Source organism: Vidua macroura, chromosome 4, assembly GCF_024509145.1.
Source record: "Vidua macroura isolate BioBank_ID:100142 chromosome 4, ASM2450914v1, whole genome shotgun sequence".
Lineage (NCBI taxonomy): Eukaryota > Metazoa > Chordata > Aves > Passeriformes > Viduidae > Vidua > Vidua macroura.
In genome coordinates this window covers 51,403,566-51,428,011 of record NC_071574.1, presented here as the reverse complement: position 1 = coordinate 51,428,011, position 24,446 = coordinate 51,403,566, and the positions used below count along the sequence as shown (strand labels likewise).

Sequence of the window (24,446 nt, the reverse complement as noted above, 5' to 3'; positions counted from 1 at the left end):
TGTGCACACCCTAAGATGTTGATCAGAGTCTTAGATTCTTACATGGCAACTCCACTCCATCCCAACCTTTCTCTTATAATCACTAAGAAGTCATCATGCAGTATGATCCATTTGACCTCCATTTGGTTACACTTCTCATGTGAGACACTTAAAATCTCTTAACCTCTACTTTTGTGCACTGATTTTTTCTAAGCCTAACCTTGAGAAAGTCTTATAACACTCACCCTCCAATGTCTGCATTTATCCTGACCCCTTTCTTCCTTCCTTTTAATATAGCCTCATACCTCTTTAACACACGTTTACAAAAAGATAAATATTTTATTCAGATAAAATAAAAATCTGGTATTAGACATGAATGAGTAACAGCTTTGGCATCAACCTAGATTAGTAACCCTAAATTCAAGAAACTATTCCTTCTAGCAGGTTCTAGCAGAGCAAGGAACAGGAAACATGAGAAAATTTGCCATCTTGCAAAGTTTTTGTAGCACTGACTGTGTTCTTGAAAAGCAGCCAGCAATCCATCCTATGCACTTGTAAATGTTCTGCAGCTACTCTCTTAATAACTCAAGGATGATGGATGAGTGTAAGGTTGGGCAGCTTTGTTTGATAGCCTAGGGGAGAGGGAGGGAGGGAGAGAAACAAGTATCAGCAAATAGATTGTGCAACAGACAAATAAAAAGAATTACACAATACACTATATTTTAAATAAGCCTTCTGGAATGTTGTTATTTTCAGCAATTGATGTTGCTTAGAATAAATTATCAGCTAATACTACCAAAAATTTCATTTCAAGGGAGACAAATGAGTCCACAGCATTGCCCCCAATAGTGTTTAAAAGTGTGTCAACAACGCAGAGCACTATTTACAGCAGGTTACATTTTCTAAAAAGAGACAGTCCTTTCATTTCAGCCTTTTAGCTCTTTTGGAGCTTTAGCAGCAATTCGGAAAAAGAGCTCAAAGGTGAGGTGGAGGGGAGTCTTGAGGACTTCCCACAGCTCAGAGGCATTCTGGAGTCACTTTTGTTAATTGTTTAATTCTGTGATTTTTCAAACCCCTAGAAGACACAGAGCAGAAAGTTTTGTGCCCTAAATTTTCAAAACAGGTAAGTGAGAAACACAGTCACTACTGTCAGTAGGCTTAAACTGGATAGAAATGGGGACTGCCCTTCTTCTTGGTAAATGTTGATTTTGTTAAGATTATGAAAGTTCATTTAAATCTGTTATGAATCCTTCTAGTAAATATTTATAAATCATTTTCTGCTTGAAGAAAAAGACTTTACAGTTCTTTCTTTTCCTTCAACTCTTGCAACTTCTGATCTGTCCTTCTTTCCACTCCCTCTCCTTGAACTGAAGCATCTTTCTTGTTTTATGATCACCCGGGCACAACATGCAAATAATGAAAACAACTCTAGTGTTAGTCAAAATTATGAAAGCATGCATTTTGGAATTTGGAATTTGTGGAATAATTATGGAACTGTAATTATTTCAGATCTAGTATATATATGCAAACCACCAGAAGTTTGCACAAAGAAAATGGTCATGCATGGTAAGGCACACACCAGTGGTTTTGTCAAGCAAACCTCCAGTGGGAAGGTGAGCACCTACAAGTGCTTTTGATGTATGGGCTGAGCTCAGTGTTTCACATAATTAATACAGTTTTTTCAAAACCAGCAAATATTGTATTCATGTCTTGATGAAGAAGCAGCACAATAGCATGTGCAAAGGGTACTAGAACACACACTTAATAAAATCAACATCAAAATGCCACCTGACCTCAGCTGTGACATCAGCAGTCTTTGTGTATATGAGAACAGATGTCTGAAGTTGACTTGCAGTGGAAGAGAAGGTTCTGATAAATGGAGGAAAACATTTTTAAGGGCATGTAGCCACTGTGCAGCTATTGGTAATGGTATTGAAGCACACTATTGGCTAAGTCAGTATATAATCTGGTAGCAGCTCTGAACTCCTGATTGACATTATTCACACAGAGCAGCTTCTGCAGGGAATGTTTGCCAGACTCTCTTCCTACAAGAAAACTACACCTGACACAGGTGGCTATGAATGAATCTGACCTGTTCCCTACTCATAGGTCATCTATGGCATTTCAAGCACCATTGAGGCTCTTTACCTTTGAGATCCTTCATGGCCACTACAAAAGATCACAGCAAGTTGCAGAGTGAAGACTACAATCAGCTCCAGTCTCAAAGTCCTCTGAGGTACAGAAATCTCTGTGGTAAGAAAAAACTATTTAGGGCAGAAGTAGAACTGTTTTTTAGAGCTCTGAATCTCAAGAATGAACTTCCAATAAGCTGAAGACCACCACAAACCACAGAATTTCCTGTTCCAACTGTATTTGACCTTGTCTTTCTAACAATAATAAAAAGCGCTGGTATCCCACCAAGAGAGACTGCTGCAGAAGACTCACCACCACTGCAAAGCACATTGCTGAGACTCAGTGGAAGATCAGGCTGTATGTGTGAACTGCAAATATCCCAAAGGGGCCAATAAGAATATGCAAGTATCCTTTAAATGTACAAACTTCAAATGAGAAAAGTACAGTGCTGTCACTCCTAGAGAATTCCAGCTAGTGTGCTACTTCTGCTGTTCACCATCTTTAGCTACCCATGAGGGAAATCAATGTTGTCTGAGGAAGGACTGAAAAAGTTTATCACCACGTTTGTCCTACTTGAAGCACAGTTTTTATAACACTGACAGATAAAAGGATTTATAGCACATCGGTCACACCTAAATGACAATTATTTTTGCTCTTTTTTTTTCTATCTATGCATCTCAGGAGTAGATGGCAAGACTCACATCTACTTTTTGGGGTATGGAAGCTGAAAGGATTAGGCAAAATGTCAGACAGTGTAAGCAAGTGCCTTAACACATATTCTTAATATGCCTTCTGCTAAATACCCAATTAAAGGATCTATGAATTTGAGTCTAGAAGGCAGGGATTCCTCAGTCCAATAGCATATTTAATTCCTCATTACCATAATATTGAATAGTATATCACCAAGTAATCCAGGAATTACAGTTTTCCTTTTCAAATCTGGACTTCATTGATGCAGTTGACAATTGATTGCAGTTTAATGCAGAAAAACAACCCTGAGATTTCTCAAAAGCAAAATAACTTACATTTATGTCTTTATTTATAAATGCATTTCTGAAAGACATCATGTGAATTGTATTTAGTAAGATCCTTACAGAGCTTTTACTACCTCAGCATTAAATACAGAGAATCCTACTTGAGCAGTAATAATGTCATCTCTTTGTTTCTAAGGAAGCCTGTTTGACTTGACAAAACATGTATTGTCAAATGCATGACAGGCACAGATGACTTGGGAGATAACACAGTACAAGCCGTCATAAGGTCTGAAACTCAGGGAACTACTAGAAATTCCCATACAGCTTTTATTCTTATGTTATATTTCTTGTGAATTTCTTCTTTCAATATATGAATATTTATATAAATGCCAAAATCATGAGAATAACCTTTCTTTTGCAATTTTTTAAGCTTGTATATCATTCTTTTTCCACTCTTTTTTTTGACAACTGTAGCTAGTCTAAGATAGTTGTTGTGTACATGAGTACATAGTGACTTTTGCTGATATTCTTGGAGACTTCTAACATAACTAAAAATACATATTAATAATAATAATTAATATCTATCTGTCAGATATGGCTTCTTCAGTGAAGAACTAAAATCAAAATGATAACTTTTGAGGGAGTTTGCCAAAACTAAAATAAAAGCCAGAAATACATTCATCTGTAACCAGGTCAACTTATCTCATAGCACTCATAAAAGCATGAATGACATAATTCACTGGGTAATTCTGCGATGGCCAAATTTTTATATGCAAACATTGCATAGAGCCTTGCAAACAATCAGGATTAATTCATAGCTCTCAGTAATACTGACTGTACTCCATGGGGCAGGTCTGGCAAGCCCCTCCATGTCGCTCCTGAAGGAACATCTGGCTGTGACCTGAGGGTGCATTAGGGCAAGCCCTGGGGGATCACCATCTCCCTCAGTGTCTGCCTTACTGGAGGAAACCCACCATCAGAAAGGGAGGTGCAGCAGATCACTGTGGAGCACAGCCAGTCTGTAGTGAGCTACTAATGGCTACACAGTGGTTAATCCCACAGGAGCAGCATGAACCAAATCAGCAGTTCTCAGGTCAATGCTATGATTTGAGTTTAGTGAGGAAAGTGCTGATTACAGGGACATAATAGAGCCATCCATCATAGTCCAAATAAAGAACTACACGGGGGTTTTCTTTAGGGTTTGGGGATTTTTGCCAATACATCAGTATGCATACAGAAAGGATGAATTGTTTGGAATTTTTTCCATTTCTCTAGAGGGATGGAGATCCCAGAAGTTTTTATTCCTTCACCTGATGTTGATAGACAATCCTGGAAGCTCAGTACCTTTCAAAATCAGGTCACAGACATGAGATAGATTAGGGCCTAATTTTCAATTATCTTTTTTAAAAAGGATCTCGGTTACAGTCTTGAGAAGTAGAATACTTGTAAGAAGTTTGTATTGTCTTTCTGCTCTGTATAATAAAGTGGCACACTTTCTGTAGATACACACATTCACTTTACAGCCAATCTGAAACATGTTCAGATCATATAATACTCAGTGATGTTGCTTCCCTCTCTGAATGAGTTTAGGAAATTATGCCAAGTCCACGGATGTATGTAGGTGTCTGATGACCAATGCAATCATTAGGAGCTGGCTATTTAACTATCTTCACATACCCAGGCCAAAATGGTGGAAAACAGTCTATTGATAGAACTTTCTACAGCTATCAAGGGCAAAGCCAAAACCACTGACTGCTGTGAATAGCAAGGCTGGGACCCTGCTCAGTAGTGCTGCAAGTCACAGTGTGGATACAGCTAGGACGAAAGGGCACCCCTTACCTGCTAGGATCCTCTCCTAGAAGCCAACACAGCCACAGCTCTCAGTCTCCACAGGACATTCACAAAAGCAAACCTGCACCAGCATGTATCCAGAGGAGCCCCACCACACCCAAACACGCCAAGACAGCTGCACACACCACCCAGGTGTATCACAGAGCCCATTCTTCTCCATTACCATGTGGGATCAGGCCCTGCTTCTGCTTGAAGCTGCCCATGTTCTTGTATGGGCCTGTACTTCACCAATGTTCAGATACAAACCTGTGCATGAATTATTCAAATGTACCTGTAAAATTAGTTTTGAAAACTGTAAAATACTGATCAGATGACCGGCTAGTCATATCTCCTATGATTTCATTACCTCAAATGAACCTGAAGAATCAGGAAATGTTTTGCTTTAGTTTCTCGTTGAACCAATGAAAAAGAAATGTATTCTTCCTGATGCTTCACCTGTGAGTGATCAGGTCTGCAGGCAGCACTTCGGCCATCTCCCTGAGCTATGGAAGGGCAGACACTGGCCAAGGAGGGCAACATTTGGGCACTGCCCCGATACAGTCAACAGAGCTGCCCTCTGGCATTGGTACTTGGATCAGCCTGGGTGAATTTCTCATTTGAGTCCCAGTTCTGCCACTGCCAAGTTAACAAGTGTTTGTGATGGGGCATGCTCAGGCTTCCAACACATTAAGAATAATGCTAATGATATTATATGTTTTGTCTGCAGTAAGGTCTGGTGCTTAGAAAATAAACATCTTGGCTTTGTCTCAATGTTTATCTTCAATAAATACCTCAGCTTTGTCTCAACAATTATCTCTCCACAGCAGACCATTATCCAGTAGCAACATATAATTCATTTAACAGTACTGTTTAAAATATATCCTCTTTGTGCTGCAGAGAAAGGAGTTGTATGTGGGAAATATCAGAGGCCTCATGTATTCTTGGAATTAAAACAGAAATTGAGTCATTTGAGCTATTTTTTATCCTCTCAGCTTTTGTTTTTCTGTTTCTTGTTTTGCACAATACAAGCTCTCTTTGGCTTGTGAGGAGATTGCAATTGGAGAAATCTGGAAGGCTTCCATGGAAAGCATATTTTAGGGCAATCCTATGCCAGAGCCTACTGCAGGTGATAATAACTGATAAAGGTCCAAGGTATCACCTGAATCTGCTTCAAACTGATGACAGGTATTTAGGAACAGGTGGGCGTTGGGCTTCTTTGTATCATCTAAGGAGAAGGTGTGAAAAGGTCCTGCTGATAGTTGTTACATATTAACATCTTGTTGACGTTTCAATCTGATTGCATGCAAGTCAGCAAGACACCTAGAAGTTAGCGGGGCATTTAAAGGAAAAAAATTTCTCAGTAATTCCGCGGGCTGTAAGGGGTTGTGGAAGGAGACGCTGTCATGACTGCAGTGCTCAGTGCAAGCAGCATAGGTGAGAAAACAGCCCTCTATTACACATCAGTCTTTTTGTTGTCTGCATTCTGTACTCAGCCAAATATGCAGTAGGGTTGAGGTTCTATTCTCCTGTGAATCACTACAAGCCCAGAGAAACTCTATTAAGGTAGCAGAAGTAAATGAGATCACAACCTCACTTGTGTTCGTGACCAGTTAAACTTTAACGAACACCTGAAATAGTAGGACCACTCTGAGGTAAAAGGTTAAAGTGATGAAAAGTGGCTGAAGTGGAATGGATGGTGAAAAAACTGAACAAGTAGAGCCCTAGTGTGGATAGAAACAATATTTCATGTCTGCAGTCAAAATCACCATGGCTAGATCCTATAAAGGTGTCTGGGGGGGAAAAAGGAGGAGGAATGTTCAAACTGCTTGAGGCACTTGCAACCAAGCCTGGTATTTCCCATAGACATCAATCCTCAGCATTCCTAGGCTTCTGTGCAGCTCACACTCACCCCCATTTCACACATGCTGACCTCAGTACCTACTTCATGATCAGCTGAGTGGCAACTCCAGACTAGAAATCCTAGCATAAAGTCTCTTGAAGGGTTGTCTGGTCATTGCACTCTGAATACACCTCAGCATTGAATTTCATGCAGAACACCACACACAGCATCCTGTGCCTCGCAGAGGAGTCCAATTATCTTCTACACTAACCAGCAGTTCACTTTTATCAGCTTTGGGACTTAATTCTGGTGGCACAACCCACACAAGCAGACAGCATCCCCTGATGCAAAAAGCCGAAAGCTGCTTCCACCCTCATCCATCATCAGGCACCACAGCTGCAGCTGGGGAGATGGGGATGCAGGTTGCTCTCTAGTCTGCATTACAGCAGCATGAGGAGGTTTCATGTGGTAATTTAGAAAGGCTCCATTTCTACAATTCTACTGGTACTCCCCATCTCTTCCAAAAAAATCAGATGGCAATGCCACCAGGGCTAACATTAGCCTACAAGCCACTGGTGTAGCTAGTCATGCCTAGCAAATTTGGCATTTGCTCATTCATTAGGAGAGATGAGCTAGAGGTTCTCCTCCAGAGCTCTGTTATCTCTGCTAGGCAGACAAAATTAAAGTAAGTCTAAGATATGAGATTCAACCTTGTGCCTCAGGAGCACCGTTGGGATGGGGGGGGTGGGGGGAGGTCTTTGTTTCTGTTCCTCTTAAGAACTTTATCTGAAATCTCTGGATAGCTCAGTGAGCATGGACACACCCAAATTCAAATGAAATGAGAAGCAGTCAATAAAGAAGAAAACAGGTCCCTGAGTAGCAGCAATAAGACATGCTTGGAAAACTGCACATAGGCAACAAATTTTTGATATGAACTTCAGTGCAGCCAAAAGTAAAGTCATTCATTAGAGGACAAATCTTTGAGGTCATCCTCACAGGTTAATGGAGTCCTTAGAAGCAGTGAGTCTGCAGGGAGGCCAGAACAGATAACCCAACAGGAGGAAATGTTTGCTTCAACAAAAGGAATTCTTGTGTGTATGAACCTGGGAACTCTGGATGCTATGGACAAAGCCTGTAACTGGTCTCAGTTTAAAAGTGTTCCGGCTTCACACATACAAGTCAAGAGGTTTCAGATGAGAGTTCACTGAATGATTGAGGACTGGAAAATGCATCTTATTGCAAGAGTTTCCACAAGGTGAAGCTCTTCAGTAGAGCAAAGGGAAAGGCTTGTGTAGGTGTAATTTAGGAATACCTGTATTTGAAGCAACATTTTGGAGTGGGCTCTCACACACATCTGTCTAGCCAATCTGCCCTACAAATAAGGCATGTGGTTTCAGCAGAGAGGATAAATTAACTGCTGGAACATTACATGAAGCAGAGGGTAGATTCTTTATCACTGTGCATAATTTAATTAAACTTGGCTGGTTTATGCAAAGAAAATCAATAGTTCACACAGGAACAAATGCTGGGAAGCCCTTTGATCCATGTTATGTAGAAGGACATGTGAAATGATTAATTCTGAATATCAGTCAATGATCCAGCAGTCGTGCTGTGCTCTGCTGCCCCTTCACTCTCCATCCTTCAGCACCAGATCTGTGAGCAGTGGCAGCCAAGTGAAGCATCTCCAGCAATGACTTCTTCCACCCTGAGACAGGGAATCCAGGACCAGCAGGAGTGGGAGAGATAGGCAAGAAGATTTCAGTGCAGGAACAGAGCTTGGAAATTCAGGAATTAATACCATGTTTTTCTCAGGTTGCGTAACTGTTGAGCAAGAGGAGAGTGCAGATGTGGGCTGGTAGGATCTAGAATAAATTAATTAGAAATTAAAAGTCTGAGGGCCAGCTGGAAACTTCCTACTCTCAGGAAGCCAGACAGAGTTGTTACAGAAGAGGGTATCACTCTGTCCATCCAGAAGAACTGGCAACACAGAGTGTCTGCCTTTCTCTCTTACACACAAGAAAAAAAGAAAAGAAACAGACTTTTTAAAAAATACCTCATGATATTAAAATCATTCCCATGATTAGGACAGTGCACAGTTTTCTTCAGTTCTGGGGTTTAGAGTCCTGTGTGAGATCCAAACCCTACAAGGCAAGCAGTGATCCCCTCTGACCAACCTTGGGAGTGTTGTCTCATGCCTTTGTGAATGCATCCACCGAGGATGTTGCAGTGACCTCTCTTGGTAAGCTCTATGTGTGTGTGTGTGTGTGTGTGTGTGTGTGTGTGTGTGTTTTTTCTCAAGCTACTCTTTGCATATCTTCCAGGAGATTAAAAAGAAAAATGAGCTCAAAACCAGTGCAAATTGCCTAGAAGGTAATCAGAATATTACCTATTCCTTACAGATAATTTTTAAAAACCCCTCTGCCCATTTACATAACGTTAACACAGCACTACCATAATGGTACAGCCAACAAAATTTTTCCAAGACCCAATCCAGATTAAACAAAATATTTGATCCCTGAGTACCCAAATCTCCTGTTTCTCTAAAGAATAGCACTTCATTAGTGTCATCTTGAGTGCATTAGTCTCCTTTGACAACTATATTACAAATCCCAGCACAAAATTACAATACAACCCTACACAAGCTGTGAAAGCTCATGCCTGCCTGCATTTGCTCACTTCTCTGATCTCTCTGTTGTTTATCCTGGGCACAAGATGTATTTCAGCCTTTTGGATTTGCACCCCAGGCTTTATCAAACTATCCTTCTCACCATCCCCACCCTGACCTGGAGGAAATACTGTCTATAGGACGTTCTGCAAGTCACCAGTAGTGTAGCAACATTCTGCTCTGCCTTTATGTTGCTAGACAGGTAGATAAAGAACCTAGCCCATGTTCCCATCTGGATAAGCTTTAGAAAGGACAAGGAAGCACTGGCACACGTTGCCTGCAGCACTGCTGGAGCCTTTAAGAACTGGTTTGACTGGCATCTGTCGGGATGGAGGATACAGGCTACTTCACTCTGTCTTCCAACAGTATTTTTCTGACTCTAGGATGAAATTCTGCTCGTGACGAACGGTCAAGAATACCTGCCTGTTCCCTGCAACCTGGGAAACTGAAGAGACACACTTTGGCAAGAGGCATAGAGGAAGGGGATTTCAAGTCACGTTAATCTCTTAGAAGAACATCTGACCCTTATCCACCACTGTCCAGATAGCAAGTCATTGGTATTGACTGACACTGGAATATTCAAACCCCAAAATGAGCAACAGCTTCCAGACTTTTATGAGTGGCATTATTTTTAGCCGCTTACACAGTCCTCATGATTGATCTGCCTGGAGTGGCTCTGCTGCAAGCCCCGAGGGAGGGGAGAGGAAGGGGTTCATGGAGACACACATTTCCATGGGTGATAAGGTCGCATGTGTTTTGAACCGTAAAATGGCAGCTCGTTGTGAAATCCTGTCGGAGCATACCTTTTAAATGCCAAACAAGCACAGCATCAGCAGCACATAAAGAAATATTTGAAAGGCCCTGACGGGAAGCCAAGAGAACGTGGCTAATGTTTCACCTGACCTCACCCCCTCGCCGGCTGGCTGTGCCCCGGCAGCCCTGCCCGTGTGACGTGCGCCTCGGAGCTCCAGCAGGCAGCTGCTCCTTGACTGCCCGCACTGTCTGCCCTGCTGGCAGCAGGACAAGGGAAACAAAGAGGCTAAACCAGAAAGCAGCGGAGCTCAGGAGCGGCGCGGCCGGGAGCACAGCGCGCCCTCCCTCACGGCAGGGCTGGAGCGCGGCCTCTCCCGGGCTCCCACCCGCGGAGCCAGCCGCGCCCCGGCCGGGCCGCGCCGCGCCCTCCGGGAGGGGCCCAGCGCCGGGCGCACACAAATGTGGCTCTTTCACGTCAGGCTGGCCTCACGGGGGAGCGGTGTGGGAAAAGCTTGTCAGCCTCTGCCTTTCCTTTGGAAAAATCCACTTTCGCTCCCCAGCCTGCAGTCGCCTGTCCTTCACATGCGCCTAATTTGCCTCCTCTTTCAAACCCCTAAATACCTGCCCTTTAGCACAGAGCAGTTTATTTTTCAATAGTCTGTATTAAAAGTAATTACCCAGAGGCCTGTCCCAGCAGTCCAGCTCTGGAATTCCTGTTTTCTCTGAGTTATTCCTGTGTCTTTACTTTGTAAAATTAGTACCACCCCAGATACAAAAACCTGCAGAACGCCTGCTGTAAGTCTGTTGCTATCACTGGCTGGCAGCTCAAGTTGAAAATGGAGCTGACAAGCATGACATGCCAAGAGAAACATTCTGTAAGCAGGAATTTCGACTTCCTGGATGTGAACAGTGTTAATTATTGATTGATCATGTTCTCCTCAGTTCAAGTGAGATTTTTAGAACTGTGTTTTTACCTGCCTTTAAGTGTAAACTGGTTAACAGGATAGTAGAGGCACAAAGCTTTTCAGAGGATTTAGAGAAAACTGTCTCTGTGTAGCATCAACCCAAGTGACAAAAGTATTTCAGATCCTAAATAAAGAGAATCAAGGCATATTTTTCTTACCAGGTGCTGACCAAAAGCTTGAGTTTAAGCCAAAAATCACCAGCAATATTGTCCCATGACATAAGCATGAACATAGGGGCAAAGCAGTTGCCCAGTGGCAGCAAAACAGAAATACAGATCAGAGACTGGTAGGAGACTAAAACCAAATGTGATTCTTCTTGCAAAGAAGATAGGAAGGAACTGACCAGAAGAAAAAGATCTAAAAATTAATATACAGTTTAGCCAAAACCAGATACAGAATTAAAAGCAACTCTATTTTTGAAGGTTTGGATTTGTTTGCTTGTTTGCTTATTTTCTTATTAGATCTCTTTTTGATCCAGCTGTTTTTCATTTTGGTTAGTTTCATTTTGAGGCAAAAGTGATGAAACCCTACAAGAAGGGAAGTTCTTGTGGTTTTTCAGGGGCATCCAGAAGCAGAGTAATGGAAAACCAACAACAGACAGGAAAGACTGGAAAGTGTGAGACTTTTCCCAAGCTCTGCCTAGTTCTGCAGACTGATGGTATATCATGATATACAGACTTTTCTTTGGGTTGTAGAGTCTGCATAGAGACGTTGTGACAGGGAGATGTGATAAGCTCCTAGAGAGAGCCAAAGCTGAATTGCCTTTGGAGGCACAATGAGCCATCCCTTTCCAACCCCCCTCCTTGTGCTCCTTCCAAGACTCCAGTCTTTGTGCTCCATGAGCCGTAGGACTCTCCTTGTGTTCAACCAGAACGGCTGGAGACAAGTGTCTGTGCTCTCTTCCCTGCTTGAGTACCCATATCATGTCAAGAACTGCCTGGCTTTAACATCGGTCAGATGTTGCATTAGCATTGTGTAAGTTTGGGCCAATCTCCCAAACACTGTAGAGCTACCATTTTTTGAAATTTCTCTTCTCAATAAAAAATCATGAGTGGCAGAGAGAGTGCATTGCTCTAGATGGTGTTTTATTTCAGCTGTTTCTCTTTATGTTGTCGCAGGTACTTCCTGTAGCAAAAATATGCATATGTGAGTCTGTCTATCAGTCTATCTAGTCTATCTAGTGAAAATATGTTAAATTTGTTTTACAGGCTAATCAACACAGACTTTTGAACACAGTCTAAACTCTTCTCATCCAACCACTCTGCACATACAAAAAGAAAACAGAATGAGCTCTGAGCCTTGGACTGGCTATGCCCATTCAGGATCACTTAGTGCACCAGTCATCAGAAAAGGAGAAAAAATGTTCAGGAACTCACCCCTGTTCCACCTCCAGGCAGGTGCAGAACAAGCAGGACATGAGGAAAAGGCACTGTGTAGAGACTGGCTTGTAGCCTGAGAATAAAATTCCACTTTTTTCCCCCATGCAAATTGTGGAAGTGTTTTGAGTAATAGATGAAAATTACTTTTCCCCGTGCCCCCACCCACTCAAGTGCAGCTGAACCCTCAATTTCATTGAGCATGCATATTCCTTCTGTCTGTGATGCCCATAACCTGCCACCACTCAGGTATGGCTCTGCTTTGTGATCTGTAAAGCATAAATAGAGGTGCAGGAAAAGCTCTTGCCTTTGCTTCACAGAAAGAGGATTTATTTGCCTGATGTTGTAAATTTCAGACAGAACCCAGCCTGTAAAGCAATGAAAAGTTTAACCATATTTCTTCTATCATTACTATTCATCAGGTGGCTACTGACCAGATCTTGAGCTGGATAAAGTCACCTTACCTTTAAATCTTTGAGGAGATGTTAGCCACTTCCTCTGTCTCTGGGCTTAACCCTGTAAGTGTCAAATGGATTAGTTTCTGGAGTTGTGCAGAGTCTTTAATGCCCTCCAGCCTTGCTTGTTTCCCCACCCAGCAGCACAGGACATGAGGATATGTGTGCAACACAGGAAGGATGTGCATGGAATGCATGCTGGCTGGGGTGCACACAGGGGCCCGAGGGATGCCATGGGGGGCTCAGCACATTCCTAGGGACCTCTCTTGTCCCTCCACCTACACAACACTACTAATCACAGTGGGGACATGTTTCTGGGTCACACTGAAACTCCCTGGAACTCTCTTTCCAGCTATCATATGCAAAAAAATCCTCTTCGTTATATCTCTCTTACAAAAATAAAACAATAGCACAGGATAAATCCTATCTTCCTTTGAACTGAAATCTGAGATGACACTGGTGGTTTCAGGAGGGGAGCTTACATTTATGCATCTTTCCACTTCCAGAAGAAAACTATTTTCTCTACTTAAGCAGGGAGCAGAGAATCCCAAATGTGTCTGGAGCTATATGATTAATCAGTATCTGATGTGCTACATGAGAGGAAAATCTGTGGAGGGGCTAAAAAGTAAAAAAAAAATCACCTGGGTGGGAAGGGCAATAGGAGAGTGGGTAGGCATAAAATATGATAATTTATTTCATTCCATTAATAGTTTGAAAAACAAATGTAACTAAATGCAACCTTCAATGACTTCCTTTAAAAAGGCACAAAATATATAATTTTGAAAGGAGTTACTTTAACAATTTAAAAAATATTTCTTAAGGCTGTTCACTGAATTCAGTTAAACATTCTCAATATTTTCAGTCAAGTCAGGACTGCATTTGGGTCTTACTACATAAATCTGAAAAGAAACCACATTAAGCTGAGAAAAGAAATCCATTTTGGTGTGGGATTAAAAAGCAGAAATGTTTTATTTCTGTGGATATAATCAGGTTTTATACTTCTTTATTGTTCTTACATCAAAGGACTAAAAGATTTATTTTTATTACCTTTTGGTAGACCTTTCATGTCCTATTTTACTTTTCACTTTACAAATTGAACCACCAATCACCTATGAGTTATTTCAGAATATTTCTCAAAGTTGTGACAACAAAATTACTGGGAATTTTTAAATCAGTGCAATCGAATATATTTTGCCTTTTAGTCAGTCATTCGTTTCCTAGATTACTTGCTCAACTTAAGTATTCAGCAAGCATCTTTAAGAGAAATAATTAAAGTTTCTTAAAGATTCAATACTGTGTTGCATCTGCTATGGATGGAAAAACTCAAGAACATGTTTTCTGAGACCACCCAAAAAGTCATGGAGAAAAAGAAAAGGACGACTAGACTTCTGAACCTTCTTGTTGTTTTTGTATTGTGAGCTTTATTTGTACAGCTCAGAATCCAGCCATCTGAGGAGTTTACTGTACTCTCAGGAGGAAAATATTTGTACTGCAGAGCAGTATGTTTCCAGCTTCCTATGCAAAGTTTAAGGTTGTATTTCTTCCTCTGTGGATTTAATGGTCTGTCAGAAGTTGTGTCTGTAAGGACACAACTTAAAAAAAAAAAAATTGTGTCTTTAGTTGACCCTGAGATTAGCTCAGTTGGTTAGAGCAGGGTGCTAATAACACCAAGGTTGTGAACCCAATCCCAGATAAACCATCAGTTTAAGAGCTGGACTTAATGATCCTTGTGATCCCTTTCAATTAAGAATATTTTATGATCTTAGTCCCTTTTTTAGCTTTTGGTACACATTTGTTTCATCTCTCTTTTATTTCAAGTCAGTGTACTAAATTTTTTTTGCACAGGCTACAAATGAACAGCTGGTCAAAAGATGTATTTAATTACCTTCAGTAGAAATGTCATCTTTCCTGTCATCTGGTACCAAGTGACACTGGACATTTTACTCTACTGAAGAATTTCCTGTCTTTATCAAGCCAGATTCCAGGCACACTTTTCAGCAGAGAAGAATTAAAAAGGGAGGACCCTGTGCAAAGGAGCCACAATTTATCAGTGTAAAACCTACAATAAATTAAAACAGTTTTCTCCAAGTCATTTTAGCTATCAGAGGAACTTCCACACCATTTTGTCATGCTAAGATACATTCCTAATTAATTATTGCATGCACATACACATGCCTCTGTACTTGATCAAATGAACTGCTCTTGACAGCTAAATCCTCATCACCCTTTGCTCCCCAAAGCTACAAGCCTTTCACAGGATGTTTAGACAGGAGGAAGAAGTGCAGGACACCAGAATGACAATGCTTCTGACAGTCTGGCGGCTACATGATTCTGCTTTTCAAAAGGGGATTTTTCTCATTATTCTATCCACTGCTTTGCACTACAGTTGTGACAGAAAAGGAGAAAGCCCAGGCAAAGAGAAGGAAAGAAGACAGAGGTGACTGCAATTACAGGTAGTAAAAAAAAAACAGGTGATAGCTGCATTCCATTCTTCCCCAGGGAAAGGAGGCAGCATGAAGAGTGACCCTACCCTTTTGGAGACTTTGAGCTTTCTGTAACTTTACAGGAGTTACAGGAAATCTAGATGAGTAGAAGCCCTTCCAGCCTCAGTCCCGGTCAGCTGTCAGGTTGTTTGGCCAGCGGAGCTTTCATTTAGATGATGAAGATATACACTGAAAATAGATATAAATAAGACAAGAGCTGTATGTTACACCAATTTTGGGTTATATTATTTTGCAATGAATTCACAGGAAATTCTTTGAGGCCTTGAACCACAAAGTACACTGCTCTTCTCTTTAGTTGGGAAGTGTCTCTTCACTGGTACAGAATCAAATACTGGATGTCTGGGCAGTCACATTCTCCAAAAAAAGCTGCTTTTCCTGCAATGTGCAGACTGAAATTGAGCCTTGTCTGTGCCTGCAGTTCTCCCTCACATCTGCAGATTGCAGTTGGACTGCAAAATGCATTCAGATCCACAGTTGCTTCTCCTAAGGATAAGCTTCTTCTCAAGGGCCATGAACTCTGTGCGTGTTGAAATGTTTCTGTGGCCTGATCTGGATCGTTTAGCATATGAAAGATCAGCTGTACTAAAACCCAGTGGCATTACTGGTATGGTGAACTACTATACCTTTTCTATTGGTTTTGTCTTATTCTGTATCTGCAGATACAAAATTAATCTGCTATGCACTGTATGTGCCCTGATGACTGCCGTGCTGGCTGGGATCTCGAGTGGGGATCTGGAGGCCAGGGAGAACAGGCACAGAAGAAACATCCTAGACAGTACAGATGTGGGTAGTGTAGCCAGCAGTTCCAGAATAAGAATAAAGTAATGTTTAATTCTGTTTCTACACATAGCAGTGTGCAGGGACAATGGCTCCCTTTTGTGACATACATATCACCTGCAGAAATGAGCTACAGGGGAGGGGGAGTGCAGGCTGGGCAAGAGACAGGAGCATTGCCAGAGTTGCAGTTCTGGTCCCTGTCATCTGCGATGCCTCCACCTGGTCTCAGTGCAAGAGTGCATACCTGCCTTTCCACCAACACTGGTGCCCTTACAGCAGCTGGGTCCAAAGACATACCTCCCCAAACTTCAGGAATTTAAGCAAGACCAAGCACCAGCTTGAGCAGTAAATTTCCAAGGCTCATCAGAATCCCATCAGTCCACACAACTTTGAATATAAACATCCCTCTGTAGAACAGAATCAAGCAAAGACGTAATTTTCTCTCATTTGTGACTTCTAAAAAATCATGTAAGTTTGAAAAAGCTATTTTAAGTTCTGGCAAATTAAGAATATAATCAACCACAGAAAGTCAGTCGGGAGGCTTTGTTATGATAAAATGCTTTTGGCTAATGAAAATATTTCAGCTAGATTCTGACTGCCCCAAACATTTTGTATGTTTTAGATACCATTTAAAGAAATTCTGAAGTAAAATAATAGTGAACCAAAGATACTGAAAAGAAATCAAAGTGACAATTCAGTTTTTAACAAAGCACTTTATTAAACATTTCTATATTACACAAATGATCTGCAGAATTTCCATGGGTTTGTGAACTGATTCATGGTTGGTACAGCAGCTCTCTCCATTTAAACTCAGCTTTTTTCTTCATTTTCATTCATTCAGTCACTGAGAGTTGAAACTACACAGAATGAACCAGGAAAGTCTGAGAACATGATTATTGAAAGATTGAAAAAATAGTTTTGGATGAGCTTGTGTTTTCTTTTTTTTCTTCTACTTTGTTCCACAGGAAAAGGCTTTTGTGAGAGCAACTCTTGGCTATTCTGGTTCAGGGGAGTTTGGTGATTATTTTTTGTTTCATTTTGCTGAGAATTAGGACTCCTGTCTTGTTATTGTATTCTGAAATGAACTGAACAAGTCAAAGTAATTCTCATAACACTGAATTTGGGACTGAAATTATGTGACTTGTAATAATGTCAACCTTTTCTTAAACTGAAGCTGTCTTTCACAACCATAATGGAAACAGGCAGTATCTCAAAAGGATGGATTAATGGATCTCTATGGGGATGATTCTGATTTCACAGATAACAATGGAAATCAGAGGCAGGAAAAACACTGGAGACATTAAAATGACTGTAAGTAAAAGCAAGACTAATTTTTAAATTTGGGGGGGGGTTGTTTGTTTGTTTTGGTTGTGGTGTTTTATTGGTTTTTTGGTTTTTGCTTTGATTTTGGTCAGTTAGTTGGCTTTTTGAAAGTGAGCATTTTGTGGTGAAAAGAATAAATCTGATCTTGATTTTCTGCTGTCCCACTCTGCTTGATTCCCTACTGTATTCTGTGTAACTGGAGATTTATGCCACTGAGCAGTTTGCATTTAGAAGTGGTAGGTTTTGAGCTTACAGCCATGAAAAATGAGTCCAGGAAAATGTGGTTATTATATGCATACATTGAGAAAACTATTTGAAAATTATTTAGAAAATCTGATATACCAAGAACTGCTACTCTCTCCCAGTTGCCTCGCATTAATGCATCTGAAAAGCAGATGCATCTGAAAACCATGTAGAAAAATTACTTAAGTCAGTGACCAGTGTGGCTCTCGTGCACCTGGATACAGGTGTAGATGGGTCAGAATGCCACTTGGAAAGATCAAGAACAAAAAATTTTGGTAGTGTTCTAGTACATTATCATGGCATAGTGACTCTGGAAGGTGTCAGAGTTGCTGCTTGTAATAATTTCACAAATATCCCTCACTGCTTTTGTCCTTGCTGTTGCTTACATATGTGTCAGCTGGATAGTAAAAGCACATCTTCAAATTTCATACTAAAAACATATTCCTCATTTTTCATTATTCTGTTACTGGACTTGGAGAGTTTTTGTGAATGTGATTCTTGTCTGAAAATTTCATTCTCAGTACAAAGCACAGCAATTTACCAAGGATCAAATATCCTAGCCTTTAGATAAACAAACATCCTTCTAATAAAGAAGAAGCATTGTGAAGCCCCCTTCTGTCTGTCTCTCTCTACTCACATCAAAAGTAATAAATGGGAGTACTGGGTCAGAAAAAAAGGTTTTACGGAAGTAGTACTTCAACAAGCTCTAGCCATGACAACATACATATAGGGAAAAGAAAAAGATAAGGGTTTCTTCAAACATTATTTGGCTCTTAGAAGGGTGTAAAAAGAGATAAAAGACATTTTACCAGCATCAGGGAGGGAGAGGCATGAAGCACACAATTCCGGGTATTCAGTGCTTGTAGGGAAGAATAGATGAGACCCTTTCCTGCCAGCCTGGGAGAGCAGGGATGTGTTTCTGCCATTTTATCTGAAAGGAGAGTATTTATGCTTGGTATAAACATTTGGGAGGTAGAGCTGGGATGGTTTATCTGGGCACCAAGGCGACAATCACAGGATGAAGAAAAACAGTCTAACTGGAAGTAAATGAATGCCTGTAATGCAGAGCAGTTGTTAAGTCAGGTTATTGGGAGGTAAGAGCATGTTAGCAGAGGAAACCAGGAAGATATTGGAGATGGTGAGAGAGAGAAGAGCAGTCCTGGGATGTATATCTTGGAAGCCAGAATCTGGATTTTATGACTTTTTTGAAAAACAGAGTGAATAGGTGAAATAATGGAAATGGGAGTATGGAAAGAGTCTGTCAATCACATTCCATTTCAAATGATTAAATAGGCATTTACTTATACCAAATAGCAGTAGATGGCTGCAGGTGACATTCAGATAACCCCCAAAGCATTTTCTATCTATAGAAGTGTACAATGAAGTCTATTTAATATGGCCTTCATTTCAAATTGAGCAGATGAATTTAGTAGACTGCAGCCTTTTGTCAAAGGACAAAGACAGGGAGCTGTGTAAAGCTGAATATGAAATACTCAGGAGGCTGGTACTTAAGGCTCTGTTTTACAGTCATGGACTTTGGAGGAAATGCTGTACATAAAAAAAAAAAAAAAAAAAAAAAAAAAAAAAAAAAAAAAAAAAAGAGCAGAAGGTGCTTTTCCCATATAGTCTATTACTTCCTGCAATTCATGAGAACTCTTTCCTTGTGCATAAAGGTCACCTTTCATTTATGTACAGATCTGTTTAGTTTGCTGAAAAGGGTATCCTGAAAACATATTTAAAATATAAAAGGAAATGTAAAATTAGGGGTAAAAGGGTGTGTCTCATGGCAGGACATCTATAAATAATGACTATTAAAGAGAGTTGGCCATTGAAACTGCTCCATACAGAAATATCCTCATGGCACTACAGATCACAGATTTCTGTTACCACACAAAGACTTTAAAAACACAGGCCAACACTGCTGACTGTTGTTTGAATGGCCAAAAAAAAAAAAACAAGAAAAAGAAAGTGAGGGTATGAAGAGAGATATGAAGTTTTGCAGAAATGTTGTAACAGAGAGACAACCAAAAGGAGAACCAGCAGCCTAGAAAAGAAGGGAGCAAAGAGACTAATTTAAAATACTGGATGCATTCAGGAGCAAGTGTTACAGGTTACAGTATATTTGTTCATGTCCCCATGTCTTTTCTGTGTATAACTGCTTCCATCTTAGGCAGACCCAAGATCCCAAATGACCCCAGCAGGACGCAGCACATGACTGGGTGGGATGAAGGCGGTGTCCCTGTAACCTAAGTGTATGAGATGCAAGCAAACAGAGAGCAAGGGCATGAGATGGGATCAAAACATTCTTACCTCATGTGCAGAACAGGTGATTTGAAGGGTTTGTCTGGAATGCACAGCAGCAAGAAGCCTGCACTGGCCAGCAGTGGGTATCACACCTCTAGCAGGAGCAGCCAGTTGCAGAACCACTGCCTGCCCTTGAGGGGCCATGGGCAGCACTGTTTTTCTTTTGACTGGAAATGAATGATGGTGTTTTTACTTTGATGACGACTCTTTAGCAAATTTCTCCCCCAAATCCTTGCTCTGTGAGGAAAACACATGATTGAAAGCAAGGGTCAGCAGAATTCATAAGCCCTTCCACAGACAGGAAAAAAAAATTATATTTGCAACCACTTCTTGCAAATACTAAAAAAACTTAAACAAAATATGGCTTAAAACTAAACCTTCATCAGCTCATTTCCATCAGTGTTGCTAAATGCTCCAATGACTTGTGAACAAAATTCTGTATCAAGCTGATGAGCATTGAGATGCTGCCACTGGATCTGCAGAGCCCTGGTCCTGGCTGTCTTCTCATGCACAGTGCACCCATAGGTGTGAGGGTTCTCTCCTTGACTTGAGGTGTACACAAAACTAAAGTGTCTTTCAAGTCCTCTCCAGCTTGCAATCACTGTCAAGAAGACCTTGAACACTCAGAAATATTTTACACAGTAATGAACATCTTGGTGACCATCAGGAACTGGAGTAGGGCTGGGGTGATATCAGTGAGGGACCTGGCAGAGCAGGAAGAGCTGTGAAGGAGAGCAGGTGCTGCAGTTGGTCAGAACTGTGCAGAGCAGGACTCCTGGGGATGGAAGGAGGGACAAAGCACGAGTGCGTGGTGGGTGGGCAGATCTCTAGCACCTGCAACAGCAAAGCCACTCAGGAGGCTGTGGCAGTGTGGATGTGCAAAGGTGAGACTGCCCAAATAAAGCAAGTTAGAAAAATAGTCTAAACCAGCAAGACCTTTAAAATCAAAATTAATATCAAGGATATATATTTTAGAAAGTCCCGTGAGCATGAGATTTCTTCAGTTGCAGTGGCAGGGAGTGGACGTGGGAAAGCGTTCAGCTATTCCTACAGCCAAAGGTGCTAAGACCAGGCAGCTGAAAGGGATCTGCACAGCAGAAGGATATCGGGGTGTGTCAGCCACGAGAGCAGAAGGACAATGCAGAGCTGCAACTCCCTTCCGCCCCTGCCCCTCTGCCAGACATCCGGATTCCAGGCGCAAAAGGGCAAAGCCATTTCTTTCCCCTTGAATAGCTTTTTGGGACTCTGGGAGGCTGCCCTGGGGACTGCCAAAACCCTGCTGCTGCCCAAACAAGCTGCTAGCTCTAGGTTCAGTTAATTATGTCCTTGGTGATAACTGTAGCAGAACTGGAACCAGACGTGGTAGTAAAATATCTTGAGCCTGTTTCCATTTTCCCCCGTCTCGTATTTCCCTAGAACAGCTGATTTGTCACTTGCAGGTAAAGAACCATGGCTCTGTTATCAGGGGGATGTATTTCTAGTGTAATGATGCATGACAGACATGTAATGATGCATGACATGTGTCCTAGCTGCATTTTTGACTCCTCTTGCTTTTTCTTAATGCATTTTCAAGTAAAGGTCTGTTTCCAAAAAAAAAAAAAAAACTAAAAAAAAACAACCAAAAAGACTCCCAAAAACAACAACAACAACAACAACAACAACAAAAAAAAAACCCAAACAAAACCACCCCCAAAAAAAACAAACAAAAAACCCCCAAAAAAAACAAAAAAAAACCAAAATCAAAAAACCAACCAACCAACAAAAAACAACTTTTTTTTTTTTCACTCTCCAGTGGAATTTAAACAAACAAACAAAAAAATCCCTGTCACTCAGAGTTTCCTGTTCAGGATATTCCCCAAACAAGCAAATAAGCAGCACTTCTCTATGGCATACATATATGCTTGAATTTCCACCTTCCTGGAGACTGGACAACTGTACAATATGCAAAATCTTTGCCTGGAAACCATAATATTATTATTAAATATTATTAATATATTATAATAGTAATTATTACTACTCAAAATCTTGTAGAAAACATCAGGACCTAGTAGCAGTTGAATAAAACCACAAAGCAGTACCATGTATATTTTTTTTCTTTACCTGATGAAGTATTTGGACAATAAGAACTATGTATGCTGTTCTATTTGCTGCATTTCAAATAACCATTCAGCACTGCTTTTATTTTTCAGTTCATTTGAATGAGTTTTATGAGTTGGTGTTGTGATGTGAATTTTTTATTGCTGTTATCACATATGCCATTGTGTCTTCAGGGTGCAGAATTCCATGAGGAAAACACCTTTTGAAGGTGAGTTTTGGCTGGTTAGTTGACAGGTGCTTGGTAGACAGGTACTAGACTGCCATAGCCCAGGGCTTCTCCTGGGCTTTCTGTAAAGTCTACACACCCAGTCCCTGATCAGTCCACCTTCTCCTTGGCTGCACAGCCCTGGCTGGAGGAAGCTGCAGCGTCCCCAGGAGGTGAGTGCATGCCTGCGGACACCTTGGCAAAGGGGGCACCTTGCAGAGATGCCAAGGAGCCCATTTAGTCCTCTGCTGTGAGAAAAGACAGCTTTCACATAGTTTTCCAACGTGGTAAAAAAAAAAGTCACATTTTTGATAGCAACAGAGAACTCTAGGATAAATGGAGGAAGTATAGGAGGAAAGCTAGAGAATAATAAATTTTAAAACCTTTTAAAAAAACTCCCATGAGCTGGGACTAGATGGCAAATCCCAAATTCCTCTTAAGTTATCAAGTGTTGGGTGCAGGGGGAGTAAAGATGCCTGTCTGTCCTGCTGGAAGGAAGCATTTGCTTAAGAGAAATCTATTATTTTTCATTCCCATTTGTACTGGACTGTGGCCTCAATCCAAGTCGGGTACCAGTTCTCAGAAGGGAATTAGAAGGCAAAGCCAATAACTAAGTGCCAGACTAATTCTGCCAGCTCTGTAAGCTATAGCTGGGTGAAAGCTGCGAGCACACCAGGAGGAACTTGCAGCACCCAAGCTCTAAGTGGAGATACCAGGCCCATGGGAACAAAATGCAATAAACCAGGATGTGTTATTGAACAAGACTTAGAATTAGATTGAGTTCAATCGGACAGTTGGCACCAGAGTGGCAGTGAGAAGACAGTGGTCAAGACAGCTGAGTGCCCTCTGAAAGGACTTCTGTTTGACCCCTCCATTTTCACAGGATGCTTGAAGACGAGTAAGACCAACAAATCCAATAAAGGTAAAGAGAAAAACAAGTCTCCCTAGCTCAGAATCAGGACAGTCCCTGCAGTTGTCCATTTATGGATCTTTTGTTTGTAGACTCCCATTCTACAAAACTCCAAGGTCCCTGGTTCTGATTTTAGGCTCTTAATTCAGGACTGCTTGCTGAAAATGACAGGTTTAAACATTCTGATAATTTTGACTTGTGGTACAAAAAACAAAAAAAAACAAAAACAAAACAAAAAAAAAAACAAAAACAAAACAAAAAAATCCAACAAAAAACAGGTTTGTTTTCTCCAATGGAAAATTAACTTTAGATAATAATCCTATTATTAGGGTGGGGTGTTTGTTTTTTTGTTTGGTTTTTTTTGTTTGTTTGTTTTATTTTTTTGTCGTTTTTTTTTGTTTTGTTTTGGGTTTTTTTTGGTTTTTTTTGGTTTTTTTTTTTTGTTGGTTTTTTTTTTTTGTTGGGTTTTTTTTTTTTTTTTTTTTTTGGTTGTTTTTTTTTGTTTTGGTGCTTGGGGTTTTTTTTCCCTTAAACCTAGTTGCCTCTGATGGGAGATTCTGCTCCTCCAGAATTTGTTCTCACTCATAATCAAAATATCCCACATTCCATAACCATGAACAGAACAGTAAAGTTGAACACTGCAATTTCCAACTTCTTAGTCTCATTTACCTACAGACATGAGGGAAGCCTGGAAAAAAAGAGATCTCAAGTTTGGCTGCTCCCCTAAAGCACTTCAACTTGCATTTCCTATCTTCACACGTGGCCAATTCCCAAATGGTCAAAGGGGTCACACGAAGGAAACTGAGTACTAAAATAAGTTTCCCGTCTAACATAGCTCTGCACCTTGTGAAAACACATTCCACAGACAGACTAGTCACAGCACAGAGAACAATATACCTTGGTAAATGTTTTAAAAGCATATCAACTTCCAAGGTTCACAGTGGGAAAACTGTGCCTAAACCTTTAATATTATTCCATGTATTGGCATAATTCACTGCTGATTTTTGTCTGTAAAATTTTCCAGAAAATTTCATGAGATTGAACATCTGTAAATTACTTTTGAATACAAGATGTATCTGGGTTGATCCTAGCTGAGAGGTTCCTCAGCAGTGG

General features: G+C 40.8%; 1 long non-coding RNA gene across 1 annotated transcript; it reads right to left on the bottom strand.

Moving 5' to 3' along the window:
- Positions 1-345: 345 nt before the first annotated feature.
- LOC128806615 (uncharacterized) lies at positions 346-10,587 on the bottom strand. Its single transcript, XR_008436882.1, has 3 exons — positions 10,320-10,587; positions 2,128-2,227; positions 346-611 (listed from the first exon to the last, which is right to left on the bottom strand). It is a non-coding gene; the product is annotated as an uncharacterized LOC128806615 (long non-coding RNA).
- Between the last annotated feature and the right edge of the window lie 13,859 nt (positions 10,588-24,446).